Raw genomic sequence first — 14,175 nt, 5'->3', positions numbered from 1 at the left:
AAAAAATTGCTAATTTGGTTACGGGCAACTGACAGTCGACGAGGTGATCACACGTCCGTACTTAAAACATCAACACAGAGCTTTTTGATAATAACAAGTTGCACCACGATGGATGGCAAGTTTCCTTTTTTCATTCGTGTCCGTGCCCAGCAAAAGGCGGCCGACCGGACGCGACAAGTTGCGACATGGGAAGAGAATAGAAAGAAAAGAACCGGTGGGGTTTTCGCTGAAATGGCAGGCAATAATAGTCATAATGATAATAATAATAACACACAGAGAACTGCATGCTGCTGCTGAAGCTGGAGAAAAGCTCTCTTTTATTTTATTTTCTTTTTCTTTTCTTTTATTTTTTCTTCGCGGAGGAGGGGAAGCAAACATAACAGAGAATCGCCTCCTTATAAAGAAACGGGAGGGAAATTTTGGACGAGAGAAAAGAAGCGAGAGAAAAATAACGGCATAGTCTGCTGTGGTCTCTCGGTGCACAAAACCAACCGCCGGGTGATATCATCACGCTCAAGCGCGTTTTAGTTGAGTCACTTTGCCCTGCTTAGCGCCCGTTGGTTAAACGGCAGACGTCACACGTCCACCGTCGAAAAGAAAAGCCTCAGCAATGCGCACAAAGGGAAAATGAAAAAAGGAGACGAAGAAAGTTGTATTATAATACGATGAAATCATTACCTCCGAAATCAAAAGCGACGTGCAATGAAATTGAGCCTGTCAAAATTCTGTCGAGTGCTGGCAAAGCCTTTTTAGGCTTTTCGATCAATTGAAATGAATTAATATGCGCACTTGTACGACGCGCTAGGCCCAGATTGGATGGATGATCAACGCCAAAGTGCTACTGTTTTAATTCGATTCAATTCACATCGAGATGATGTGCACTTAGCGCTCGAGGGATGTCATCGCCCATGTTCAATCCCTTGTCTATTAGAAGAATACCCCTAATGTATCTGGGCGTCTATTTTAAAGATCGTAACCTCTCAAACCCCCCGTAGTCTCTCTGCTAATTGATCTCTGGCTCCGAAATTGTTTGTTTTTTGACGTACAGTTATAACCCCTGAGCAATTGAGCATCGTCAACCGCTGCTGTTCCCTCGGTAACGCACGTCGGTCCAATTAAGGCCCAGTTTGCAGCGCAATGAGTACGAGCGTGTACACCCAGGCCACTCTAAACACCTTTCCCTTCATTTCAATTCCATTTAAGAATTTTCAAATTTTTTTATTATCACTAAATTACATAGTAGATGAATTGAAAACTGTGTTTTGTACTGATCAAAACTATATTTGAATTATGTTATTATACCTCGTTGGTCCAATGTAATAAATCAAAGTTTGCCATTAAAATTGTTTGGAGTGTGCCACAACTTGGTGAAGACCATCCCACATATATCAGAGGACTTTCCAATCAACTGAAAGGGGAAAATATTGATTGAATCTAACAATAAAAAAGAGCACTTTATGGGGAAATAAATTGAGTATACCGTTTGGGTAAAAAACAAAACAAAAATCTGAGGTTTGATTTGCGCGTTTCAGTCGAGTCACTTTGCCCTATTGGGGCAACTGGGGCTACCAGTTCGTTGAACGGCGGACGGCCATACGTCCACCATAAACAGAAACATAAATAACGTTCTCGAAAACTGAAAAAAGGAGACGAAGAAAGTGTACGTAATGGGGTTGAATCGTGACCTCTGGAAAAACGACAGGCCGTGCAAACCCAAAAGGAGCGTTTTGTATTTTTCGTCGAGTGTTTGCAAACCTTGTAACCCTTCTCGATAATGAGATCAATTTATGCGCACTTGTACGCTGCCGCGTATTTACTATCAAAAGTTCCCAGATTTTTTACGTCTTTTCATCCTTGAAAAAATAAAGACGCCGGGAATAATATTCAAAAGAGACGTGCCCATTTCCAACACATATGTACACATGGCCAAGCGCGTACTCGTATTGTTTTTGACGAAGGATATTCGCCCATTTCGAACATAACGCCATAAAAAACAAAAAAAAAAAAAAAAAACGTCCCGCCCTTCTCAATATGTGAAAAACATTTCGTGTATTATTCAATGTGTCTGCTGTACATTGATGATCCCTCCCCTCCATATACTTGAATACAATGAGGTACTTGTAACACATCTCGTTATATTACTCTCCTCCTTTTTGGGCTGACAAAAAGGATATATTATAGTGGCTAGACGCGATAGGGTAAACAAACAAAGATGGAAAAAAGAAAAAGAAAAAATCACGGACAAACGTCTGCGCTGGTGTGGCGGGTTTTTCGGTCGGGCGACGTGTGCGTGCCCGGTCATGCGAAGCTCTGGATTTCGTTTCCCCCCTTCTTCTCTCTTCGTCTTTTTATTTTTTTTCTCCCTGCGCAGCTATATTCCAACGACGTTGCTGTGGCGGTCATAAACAAGATCCTTTAACCATCCGGCGGGAAATGTTTAAGATCTTGAGAAGGACACACACACACACACACACACACGCGGGCGCATAAGACAAGAGCAATGGGATTCGGTGGAAACCCCCTTCTTTTCTTTTTTTTAAATATCCCCTTGTACAATATCTGGTTGTGGCGTTACATATTTTCATTCTTTTATGATGCTTTTAAGGTCATTTAAGACTCTTGTCGGGTTTTGCACAACTGACGGGGGTATGTACTGTATATGTGCAGGCTGGTGGGAGCCAGCGATAATTGATCGTTAGCTTCGCTTCTGTGATTGGAATGTCGGCCTTTTTCTTTCGTCATCCTCTCTATTCTTTTTTTATTTTCTTCTCGACTTGTTTGTCTCCACTAAAAACCGCTAGATATAATGGCAAAGACGGCGTCACTCAAATATAACCTGGCAAACAAACAAACAAAAATATACGCCATATGAATTGAAAGTCGTAAAAGAACAAACAAAAAAAAAAAAAGGGAAACGACAACGCGTTTATATACTAGTATATTTCTATCCCGCCCCCGTGTATACCTATAACTATTTTCTGTAGGATGGTACATACGACGAACGAAGTTGCTGGAGAGAAGGAATATATAACGAGAGGGGGGGGGCAGGCTCACCAAAGATGCCAGCACGGGAGAGATTTGCCATTTAACGCACCGATGAAAAAGAGAGTGAAAAATGACGGTCCTTGAGAAAAAGCTCGACTGAGAAAATTCGCTATATAATTTAAGGGTTTTTTCTTGCCTTTTTTCTTCTTTTTTTTTCAAGCCACGAAACAAGAGGAGGAACGCATATCGTTGCAGCAGCAAGCTTCCCCATGGGCCAACCCTATTACACACTAGGGAAAGATATGAGTCGATTTATTATGGGCATAGCGGTAGCGGCTTCAACTTCATCATCAATTCACATCAGATCTTGGCTTTCATTGTCTTTCTTTCTCCAAATCGAAATTAGGTTTCTTTTGTAACATTTCACCGCTTTCTTAATGGCCACTTATAGATCGCGGTCAATCATAAAAGAACGGTTACCAAACAAATGCTTTTTCCCGTATCTAGAAAATGTGTCCGCCAGCAGGAAATGTTTCCTTCCAAAACATCAAAAAAGGTTCATTCTTCTCCGACCGGCGCAACGAATAAAAAGATGAGCCATCATCGTCGGATTTGTATATTTTTAGCTTTCCTTTTCTTTTTCTCGTTATTCCTTCTATTTTGGAAGAGCCGTCGCCTGTCTCTCTTGTCTCTGGACGATGAAATCGACTTATTATTCGAGTTCAAAGGCCCGCCACAAAAAAGTGCCGCTCTCACAGCGCTGCCGCCAAACCATGTCGCCAAGTGGCATACCCCACCGATTCTTTTTTTACTATTATTATTATTATTATTATTATATCTCTCGTCTAATTCGTCTTCATCGTAACCATTCGCTCCGCCGACGTCCGACTTGATTTGGACAGGCCATCTCTTTTGATTTCCGAGCGGATGAGGAGACTGTGTACGGCCGACGACGTGTACGGGCATCAGTTCGAATTAACCGCGCGCCACTTGCGTGCCGTGCGCGGTCCAATGCGGCACGCCAAAATCTATTAGCAGAGGAATGCACTACTCCAACCGTCGCTTTGCCAACTTAATAAATCCGTCGTAAATACAAAAAAAACAAAAAAAAAACATGTATTCCTTATAAGAAACGAGAAAAAAAAAGAGATCCTGTAATGTAACAGCCATTTTTGGGAGGAAATGACTTTCTTAAATTTCGTTTTTGTTTCATTCTTTTTTCTGCTAATGCCCGGTAATGATTAGGCGGCTTCATTCAAGTTAAAGTTATACCAGACGAGAAAGGAAAAAAATAAATATTTAATAACACACTGATAGCGTAATTATGAAGCAACTGGTTTTTGTTCTCTCTGAGAACTGTCAGAACTTTTGCCAAAAATTCTACAAAACAAGCGCGTCTCTTCTTCTTTGAATAAAATAGACAAAATATGGACACGCACATTTCCATCCTTGACCCCGTCTATTTGGCTTCTATTCAGCACACCACCACCACCACCACCATATCAAGCCCGCTAATATGCAATGCACCGCAACCGTTCACTCTACCTAGTTACCGCGTGAATAGCCTGGATGCGCAATTTAAAACACACCGACTCAACACACACAGCCCATGACAAATAGCAATATAAAGCGCATCCATTTCAATCTTTCACATGATCGAATTTTCAATCGTTAAACAAGGAAAAATCGAAATCAAATCGTCGAGAAATGTGTCTAGTTTTCTCAGCCTTGAGCGACTCTTTAACTACCTGATGATATCATATAATGCTGAGCAGCACCTCCTTCGATTGGAAAACCGTTCCCAGGAATACATCACACACCCAGCTCTCACATCATCATCACCGACATAAAAATACGGCGAGAACCCCCAGATATTTCTATCTTTTTTTAAGGATGTATCCACATAGTAAAAAGTTGGTTAGGCTTCGTGAGAAAATTCTTAAAAAAAACACGATAACTATCCCCTTTCGGTTACGTGTACCTCGTAATATTTAAACCATGCATAGATGTGCTTTTATTACACACACAGCTCAGCACTCGGGTTGCGTATTGATGGGCTCTTTTTCTTTTTTTTAATGGGTGTTATAATATTTTATTTGTGTTGCTTGATGTAACAATAAAATCGGGGAGAGAAAAGGGGGATAACATCTTTTTGATATTTTTTGTTGGCACACGCAAATGAACGATATTGCACAGCCACGCGTAGTAAATCCCGTTGCAAATCACACGACTCGACGCCTCTGCAAACATTTCACGTGCCGTGTATCATTTATGGCGTAAAGTTGCTCCGTCAATATTATACAGTACTATACAATCGCTGCCCTCTAATAAGTGAAAGTTCTCCTCTTTTCGCCATCAATCCCTTTTGTTCTTTGATATTTTTCTTTACAAAGTCTCTCAATTCTCCTGTATGGCTTGATCGTCCTTATTTTTCCTCCTTTTATCCTCGCGCTCCGTAAGATTTTCGGCATCATTATCGCGTACCTACTACTATCTATCCAAACATGTAGTACATGTATAGCCTCTAACGTCTATACGATGGCGAATCCCAAGGAAACACACCGTCACAAATTCACTTTCCTTTTGATATTTTTTTCTTTTTTGATTTCCTTTTTATGTTGGAGAACGACAGATTTTTCTTTTGTCTGTTATTCGGCTTCATCATCTTCTTTTTTAAGGAATATGTTCATCGTTACTTGTTTTATTTATTTATTTTTTTTCGGTATTTACCTGACGCGTTCTTATATAACCGAAACAGAAGCTCGACATTTTCGGGAGAAGAAAAAAAGGAAAAAGAGGTCGAGTCATAACCCGCCAACGACTCACGTCATTAAATCTCACCCCTGAGCTATAGCTCTATACGCTGTGTGATCTTTATACTGATGTATACCCGACGACACGGCTATATAGCAGCGTGCATTTCAAGACGAGATGTAGGGTTATCAGTTTTATACCGACACGTAATAGTTCAGACAGTTCGTCAAAGAACCGGAGCAAATGGCGACACAGAGCTTTAAGAGTAGACGGAGAAATAACTGTATCGCGTGAGTTGTCCCGTATTAACCGAAGAGTCTCTTTACCATCAGTCGAAACGTGGGGGGGGGGGGGGGGAATTGAATGCCTACTGCACCCAAACAAATTTGTTTATCAAAATAAAAGAAAAAGAAGGAGGAGAAATGTGACATGGAAGAAAGAAGACGGAACGGAACGGTGCGTTAACCTCGGCACAGTCAAAAGGAGGAGGTGGGGGTGGGGTGGAATTGCTAGTTGATTTACGGTCTAGAAAGTGGCCGATAATTATTAGCGACATGCGAATACATTGCCGGAATATCCATCAAGATTTGTGCCTACGCAAACGGCTAGGGAAAGTCCGCCCGTCATATCCTCACAGCGCCAGCGGGCGATGTAGGCCGTATGCTCACGCTGCCTTTATTAACAAGAAAAACCACCGGGACACACACACACACACAAAAAAAAATCAATCAAATCAAAAGCCAACACAGAGTTTAGAAGAAGGTAATGTCTAGAGTCGATGATGTTTATTGAGACGGTCAAGAACAGCAGCAGCCCCAGCACAATCACGTCCAATCATGGCCGACGAGACAATTCCGTCTATAATTGGACATTATTTTTCCCCCTCCCCTTTTTTATAACGAGAGAGAGGCGGATGAGGTCCAGTCGAGTCACGCTACGGCTCGATCAGAAGCGATGGCGTGTGTGTATGTGTTTTGACAGGCGGCGCTCCGCTCTGTTTATTTTGTCCGTGACCATATTGGTGAACCATTGGCGTGCCAGTAGCCCGGTGCCCTATCGACCGTTAGTTGCCCAACGACGGAGAGAGACCGAGAGAGAGAGAGAACCTGCTGGCGCTGGAGTATAACAAAACATCGATTTCCGAATCGATCCGCCCATATTGCCGTCGCCCAGAAAGTCGAGATTACAGGACACACGGATTCGCAACACACATACACACTCACACAAAGCCCACCCCCTCCACACCACTCACTAGCGTGACTTCTTTCACCTCCATTCACGGTGTGCTGCAGCTGTTTCTAAATGTACACAAATGGCCAAAGTGCTGAGCGACCCGCCCGGTCGTGTAAACACTAAACAGCACGAGACTTGTAGATGAGACTATACATGTGCAGGTGAGATCTGCTTCGTGTCCTACTCCCGTCTCGTGCAGCATGCCCAGCAGTCCCGCCAACTTTCTAATTGGATTGTCGCTATCGTGTCATCGCAAGGAGTCGGGAGCCGCACCGATTGAGCCGTCGTGCATCAGATAGGGCGGCCATCAGGCGTTTGCTCCTATTGGAGCCAACGGGGAGTGAATTCAAATAACTCGTTGACTGCTGCAGTCTGCAGGAGCAGCAGCCCGTGGCCGTTAGGACATTGGACAGTCCTCGGGTCAGACTAGGAGCCAACGCCAAACAACCACCGGCGCTTCTATTAGGAGCGAAGAAAAGAGAAGAAGATGACAGGGCGGCGGCCATCCATTAGAGGGGGAAAAAATCGCATCATCTCTTCTGCGCTGCTGCACACACATCACATATTCCATTTAATGTGCTTTCCTATATATAGGAGGGCGTCTTATTCTCGTTAGTTTGGGGACGTTGGTTCAAGAAAGAAAGTGCGTTCCTCTGCCCACATACTGACTGCATAGTTTTCTATTTGCTTGACCTTAGGGATAGAGTCGAACGGAACGCCCAACCAATAAAAACAAGTGAAAACCCCCATCGCGTTAACGGTATACTGTAGAGAACCGTCTTTTGGAACTCTTGGACAATCTCATCTGCCTAATTAAACGGCCTCAAACGCCTCGGTTCTTTCCCGTTACAATCGCGAATGAATAATGAATTACACGAAAGTTAAGAAAAGGAGAGACAACAAAAAAGAAAAGAGAAGGTTACAAAGACTGTCATTAACGTCTCTCCACGGGCCGCACCTTTCTCCATTTCTTTTTTCTCATTTAATTTATTGCTTCTTTTTAAGGATGGACATTTAGCCGACTATAGCATTTATCTTGACTATATGGTAGGGGGCTCAGTATAATTTGATGAGATCACTATTAAAATTAAACATATTAAAATAATCGCGATCTGTTCAGCGGATGTCGAATCGCGGGTGAGAAAATCGCTTTGATCGTTTTTGAGCGGTTTTGATTTAGTGGGGGAGGGGGAGTCGATTAAAATTTCTATCGATATCTTAAGTTTGACTCAATGACTCATTCGAATATTAATTTCGTCTGCTATTCATTATGTTGTACAAGTTTTAAAAATGTGGGCGTCGTGTCAACTCTGGTCGCCAGAATAGCTTAATACACACTCCATGCTGTTTAGCAGGTAAATAAAACAAAGAATAAAAATATAATGATTATTGGAGCTTACTTTGAAATGTTAAACCTGTTCGAAATTTGTGAAATGTTAGTTTCTGACTAACATGACATAACAACTTGACAGCACCCTGTCAATGCATGGCAATTTGTTTGCACTATGTAAACTTTTCCTTTGTATAGATATGAGACCTGAGCAAGGCATCATAACCATTCAATCATGATAATAGTACAAGATATACAAGTTCTGGATGTGCTAGTATTTGACTTGTCATCAGCAAACATCTTAGTATCATCGTCAATGGTGAATGATGGTCAATGATTTTGTTACCTGTTAGATATTATAATGATGCATTTCTTGCACAAGTGCAGTTTATTACATCTCAAAATCTTATTTTCAACTTGTCCTTGCTGAGTTGTTGTTTCTAACCCAAATTTGTATTTTTCATTTAGATACAAGCTGCATCATCCCTCTTGATTTAAGAAACTATAACGATGTTGGTAGATTGACGGATCTCTTCTCCTCCTCTGCCTTCGTGTACACCCATGAGAGTGTGGGTGCATTCATGAGGACGTGGGATGCCCTTTAAATTTCCATCCCGCCTGGGCGCCTGGTGCTGTATTCAACTTCTGTGGGATGGATGAAGCAATTGTGGATCCCTGGCCGTATTTCCCGGGCTTAAAGGTAGGAAACATTTATCTCTATTCTTCCTTTTTGGCTGGTTGATGGCGTTTGTTATAAATCGTTAGATAGTACGATTATCCCTGAGCTTGGCGGTTGATTGGAATTGTTTACCGGTAATCAGTTAGGGTTCGTTAAATAACTTGTCGAATGAATGCAGATCAGGCCTGTTTTTGTACCTCACAAATATTCTGTGGGTAAACAATCGAATTGAAAAAGTATTTTAACTTTTTAACACTCCAAGCAAAGTGCAACGAGAAAATTTCATGATCAAAAAGGACCTTCCGCCGCACCGGTCCCTTTTCCTAGATTATAGCTGTAGAATACGTTTGGCGCGAACAAACTTTATCCATCACATTTTTCTTTTCTTGTTTTTTTCTTCCCAACGAAGCCTATCATTTTTGTTGTTAGTTCGCCAAAACTTTCTTATACTGTGCCAATGTGTGGACAGAATCCCGAAAGGAAAAAAGAAAAAAAAAAGAAAGAAAAGTAAATAGATGGATGACTGCTGGGAAGAAGAGTTGTGTAGGATATTGAATTTTTGCTGGGCGAATGGTTTCCGCATAGGCGGAGGAGCTTGCTGGATTCCAGCTAACAACCCGTTGTAAGTATGTTGTCCACTACGGTCGATGATGGGTGATAACGATGATTGCCGTCGTCCCGTGAGTGGGCGGGAAATTGGAGATGACAAGAACCTAAGCGCTTTTGCAAGAAGATGAAGAAAGAAAAAGAGAAAGAGATGATGAGAGAGCTACCGGGAAAAAGAGACGACGGTCGAGATAGATTATTTACGTCCAAGAAAATGAAATTGAAGATGGCGCTAAATAAGCGGAGTCAACATCACTTTCACTTGCTGCACGCAAGACGAATATGTTGAATTGTTTTTGGTTTTTCGGGGGCGTTTGCTTTTTCAATAGACTGCGCAGTCTAATACGACACCGCAAAAAGTATTTATTCAAATCGTTCAAGTGAAATTATTATTCCTCCTCCTCTTTTGTTGCTGCGTTGTGTTCCTTTTTTCTTTTTTTCCCTTTTAGGCTTATTATTATTTGATACTTTCATCATCCCTTTTTTGTTTTCGGTGGTGGGATTCAGGAGACCCCCGTGACAATAAATATGTGCCGTTATTGTCGGCTGTCGTCTCGTGTTGCGTATCGTATATAATAAGCAACGGTCGGGCAGCAACGGTCTATTTTGCATCATCACATCCCTTCTCTCGCCGTAATAAACTAATGGCCGTTTCATAACTGCGCAGTGTTTCCATACTCGCTAGTTGTTGGCTCAAGTGTTGTCTAATGACAATGCTGCATATTCTGTTGTTGGACTTTTTATCTCTTCTAATGGCCTTCCTTTTTCTTTCCGGTTGATGTATCGAACACATTGGCCTTCTTTTCTTTCTTCTTTCTTGACATGTCTGGACTCTCTGGACTATATTTTGTCTGGAACTTTGAGAAAATCAAGCTGCAATTATGTATACGTATGTATAATATACATACAACAACGTTGGCGATGCCGTCCCAAGCAAATAATAAACGGGACGGAACGTCTTATCAAAACAAAAGAAGAAAACTCGAGACCGCCGCATATTGCCGCAGTCCCGTCGGGATTAGCCTCTTAATTAAGCGTCGTCGCCGGCTTTTCATGTTTTATAATACTGTGTATATGTATACTGTATATGACTTTGGATATACGAAGCGAAACAATTTCATAAATTCGGAATGTAAACCCATCGTCGACAAAGACAAATGCAAGTCATTACACCTCTCAAGTGGAACGGCCAAAAATCTTGTAGATTCGCCAAGGTTTTGATTTAAATTTAACCTTGGTCAAAATCAAATTATGGTCACCCTGCTAATGATTTTACAATATCAATAAGATAATAAAAACCAAAAAACGAACGACATTTGTGGATACATATTATTAGCGATTTAAAAAAAAGGAGAAACGATTTGAAATCCCGCAAAAAAAGCCCTAGGGCGTGTTTTCAGGCCTCAATCTATCACGTTGATGCTGAAGGCCGACCGCACTGACGTCTAAGAGCTGCGCATACATCAGTGACACGAAACACTGAACAGGAGCCCCAAAATGCCGGAGCTGGCGTGTTCGTTCTAGTCCTTTTAAAACGCGCGCCCGGTGTTTTCCCTTTTTTGTTCTTTTGTTTTTATTTTCGTGACAACGACGAGTTCAAGCAAATCAGTCGTATGTAAGACTTGATCCTCCCGATGATAGAGCGCTGCTCCTCGCATCAGCTGTCTAGAGAGACTCGACTATCGTCATTTCGCTACCAAGGTTTTCATGTGCCAAAAAACAGGAGTTCTAAATCGATATTCGCTGGGCTTATTACATGTTGCTGTCGCATCAAAAACCAAAGTTGAGTTTATTCTTTTTTATTTACTTGTGTAGCTAGTATGCGAACAAAGATCGTGATGCCGTGCGGGAATATCGAATTACGAATGAACTATAGCGCTCTGGGAGAAGGCCATTAAGGGCGGCTAATTGGAAACACCGTGGAAGAAACATCATTGGAAGCTGACCCTGGTAAAAACTCTATGCTATCCCCCGGTATCTACTGCGTCACCTTCTCTTCGTGCACACAACAAAAGTTGTGGGCCTTTTTGCGCAGTTCTCTAACAAATCGACGTAACTGATAATTTACAACAAGGTACACCGGGAAAACCTCCAACTTCTATTTTTCTTTCTAGGGTTTGATGCTCTAAAGTACCGCAAGACAAATTGAATTAGTGTTTTGGGCCAATAACGTATTTGGGAAGCTGTAACAACAGCAAGACACGATGAAATTGCGTCATTTGAAAAAAAAAAAACGTCGTTTCCCGGGGTTTCCAATTAATGTATAACCTATATAGGCCACGCTACGTTGAATTTTTTCCAAATTGACCGTTTGAGGGTTTGTTGTTGAACCCTTATTTTTTTTTTTTCTTCGAAACTAAATGTGCTCTCTTCAATGGAGCATTTTCTTATAAATACGGGTGATGTTAAGTCTTTTTACTATATTATCGGTTTTTCCGTGATTTCAGTTTTCGCTTCAATAACGCAATAGCACCGGTTTTACAGCGCGACCCATCTATGGGAAAGAGAGAGCTAAAAAAAAAAAAACTTCCAATTCTTTGGCGAGATTGCTGATTTCCAAAAGAAATGTGTTGGCCGCTATGGCATTTGCATGATAACATCTCTTTGTCGATGATGGGAGGAATGCATCGAGACCAGCAACTTTGGCTACCTACATAGGGTACATAGAGCCGAATACACTGCGCGGTATTCGGCTATTAACAGATAAACATCAGCTATAGTCAATTATTTGTGGAACCTTTTGAGCCATCAGACAGAATCCGACTGCACAAAGGGAAATAAAGTAAATCATGGCATGGGGAAGAGAGATCCGGGAATGAAGATTTCGTGGTATACTTTGTCATTTCCGGCAAAGTCAGCAAAAGACCCAGACGAGATAGGAGACGCATATCAGACATCCGACCGGTATTGGGTTTGCCGAGTCATTAGAAAATATCCAACAGCATTCCCGTGTCTCTCTGCTTGTTTCTTCTCTTTTCATTCCCTCCTTTCGATTCAATGGTCTTAATGGTGAATGCAATTTAGATGAGAGCCCAGCGCAGCAAACGTTCCGACTCTCCCGCAGTGAGTCACAACCCTCGGCCGCTTCTTCTTATGCCCGACATCGACCAGTCCCCCCCATACAAATCGATTGAAATCACGCCGGTTCTTTACACCACATTTCTCTCCGTTTTCTTTTTATTCCCAAAGTTCTTTTGAATTGCAAAACGAATTCTCGCCCTCCTAGTCAACTCCTTTCTCTTGCCCGCGCGCATCTCTCCATACAATCTCGATATTCTTTCCGCTCTGTTTCTCTCGTTTAACCCAAACTTCGTCATCTTCGTTAGAGCTTGTTTTTTTCTTCAAAGGGCTCCTGGAAGATGCATCGTTAAATTTACTAAAGATGACTCATTCACTAACGGTCGATTCAAACGACCCGAGAAGTCACGGGGGGGGGGGGGAAACAGTTTTCTCTTATGCTCGAACGAGATACGCGCAGACTTTCCTGCATAGTCCGAGCAACTTCTTTTCATTGAGTCGATGGCCGTCTTCACCAGTTTTCACAGATGACTGACTGTTTATCTACAAGAACCTTGTTTGCTCAATAGATTTACTTGGCTGTAGTACAAAACGAGTCGAAAATTATGTTCCAACATTGTGCGCAATGTCAGGACACCTGCATGCTGAAACCCCTGGCTGCACGAAATGTTGAAAAACGACTTCACGGAAAAAGCGCAGAGGCAGGAAAAGAAAAATGTAACCAGGAAGAAAGTTGACTAACAAAAGGAACAAAATTGTTCCGTGCATTAAAACTAGTTGGAGGCCTATTGATCCAGACGTTTCGACTGAAACGCAAAAGGTCAAATTTCTTGTTTACTTCATCGACAGAGACCAAAGGGCAAACGAGCGAGATGCTTTTTATTTAACTTTTGTTATTCGACTGCGAAAAGCAATTTTTTTTTTATCGTACCAAAAATATTCTGGAACTTAATACGGTAACTTGTGTTATTTTTTCTGGCGGTCCTGACCAGCATTGGTGATAAACTAGTTAACGAGATTGCTTCTGATATGGCTCCTAGGAAACTGAAATGGAATCATAGGATGAAGAAACAAGAAATACTATACTATTTAAATGTTACGCAATTTAGAAAAAAAAAATACGCATGGGGTTCACCTTTGAATTTCGGTTATTCGTTCAATCGGATGGGTTTTAAACGGAACACAAAAAGAACCAAGAAATTATGGGCAGAGTGCGCCCTGAAAAAGCGAACGGGTTGGAGTAGGTCAAGGCGAAGAGAACCAAATAAATGTTCTTGTGAACTGCATTTGGGATGATACGATCAGTATTGCGCTCACGAAACAATTCTACGAGAACGGCCAGTCCTTGTTTATAGTCTCAGGATGCGCGAGGCCAACGGCCAAATGCCATTTGCTATAGATGAAATCTTCCTCTGTTTTAGAATTTTATTTTGACCTTTTCTTATTTTCTGTCTAGCCAGACCTACCCATTGGCTTCGTGTCTGAATGACTGTTGCCCCCCTCCCTTTCCTCGGAATCTAATTGTTAGGACCTGGTGGAGGCGGTAACGAAGATGATGATAGACGGGCGT

At 41.8% G+C, this 14,175-nt stretch overlaps 1 long non-coding RNA gene across 1 annotated transcript; it reads left to right on the top strand.

The window, feature by feature from the left end:
• Window positions 1–7,122: 7,122 nt before the first annotated feature.
• LOC124341672 lies at window positions 7,123–10,128 on the top strand. Its single transcript, XR_006918564.1, has 3 exons — window positions 7,123–8,327; window positions 8,771–9,002; window positions 10,095–10,128. It is a non-coding gene; the product is annotated as an uncharacterized LOC124341672 (long non-coding RNA).
• Window positions 10,129–14,175: the final 4,047 nt, after the last annotated feature.

Source organism: Daphnia pulicaria, chromosome 6, assembly GCF_021234035.1.
Source record: "Daphnia pulicaria isolate SC F1-1A chromosome 6, SC_F0-13Bv2, whole genome shotgun sequence".
In the NCBI taxonomy this organism is placed as follows: domain Eukaryota; kingdom Metazoa; phylum Arthropoda; class Branchiopoda; order Diplostraca; family Daphniidae; genus Daphnia; species Daphnia pulicaria.
The sequence above is the reverse complement of the archived record's forward strand: the minus strand, read 5'-3'. Positions and strand labels throughout refer to the sequence as shown.